This window comes from Pavona decussata, unplaced genomic scaffold (assembly GCF_977016875.1).
Source record: "Pavona decussata unplaced genomic scaffold, jaPavDecu1.1 SCAFFOLD_2, whole genome shotgun sequence".
Classification (NCBI taxonomy): Eukaryota; Metazoa; Cnidaria; class Anthozoa; order Scleractinia; family Agariciidae; genus Pavona; species Pavona decussata.
Window position 1 is genome coordinate 2246541 of NW_028145426.1, and position 960 is coordinate 2247500.

Sequence of the window (960 nt, forward strand, 5' to 3'; positions counted from 1 at the left end):
AATACGCGGTCGCTGGTGTGCGACAGAAGATGGAATGAAATCGAACGAGAAACGTTTTTGCATGGCAAAGAGAGGACGGCCCTGTTATTACTGTCGAGAAATACTTGGTACAGTTGAAGCAACAAGTCCATTTCCCTTAGCACTTCAAGAGACAGTAGATCCGCCAGTGGTGACATTGGTCTAGCCATATTTGATGGAGATATCTAATGCAATCAAACAAAAACATATCCAAATTATTTCTTATGGACCTCACGATGTATATAGATTTTTGGTGTCCTGAGTTCGTACTCGCCATCAGTGCAAGTAGACAATATTGATTGGATATACTAAAGCACTCACATTCCCCCTTAAACTTTTTCCCGGTGCTTCCTCCGAAAATTCGGCCAAATAGGCAGTTTTTCGGTCTTCTGTAAGCCTAATAACCCTACCTACAGAAACTTCAGGGAATTTTGCCGTCGAATTGGCTGCCACTAAAGCGACAAATTCTCCCAGGGTTGGTAGATAATCTGCATTTCCCTCCTCGTCCGAATCACTTCCAACTTCAACGGAGTCGTCACCTACACTTCGAGAAGCCACAGAGGCTAATAGATCAAGCGCCTTGCTATTCTTCTGGGGTATCGGCTGTTCGTCGTAATATCTTTTCTGCGTTCTCACAGAATGTTTCATTAACGTGGCGAAAGATTCTCGGAGGGAGTAGTTGCCACTTTGAGGCAAGCTTAAAAAGTCATTCACCACAGCTTTTCTCATGTCAGCCGTGGTCAATTTGACGCAAAACATGTGTCTCGAACGTTGCCGATATGTAATTGGAGAAGGAGGTCAAAGAAAAAGGGCCGCCTCTTTGATTGACAAAAAAATAATCGTGCTCCTTTCCACTTAGTAAACGAGGTCTCATTTTTGTCCGTTTTGTTTGGTCCATACGTTGGCCTGGTCTTATAAGCGTCTTCGATTAACACAACACTG

The 960-nt window shown here is 43.6% G+C and overlaps 1 pseudogene; it reads right to left on the reverse strand.

Moving 5' to 3' along the window:
* Window positions 1-233: 233 nt before the first annotated feature.
* The window catches only part of LOC146489972 (uncharacterized), a 3384-nt pseudogene continuing 2657 nt past the window's right edge, over window positions 234-960 (reverse strand).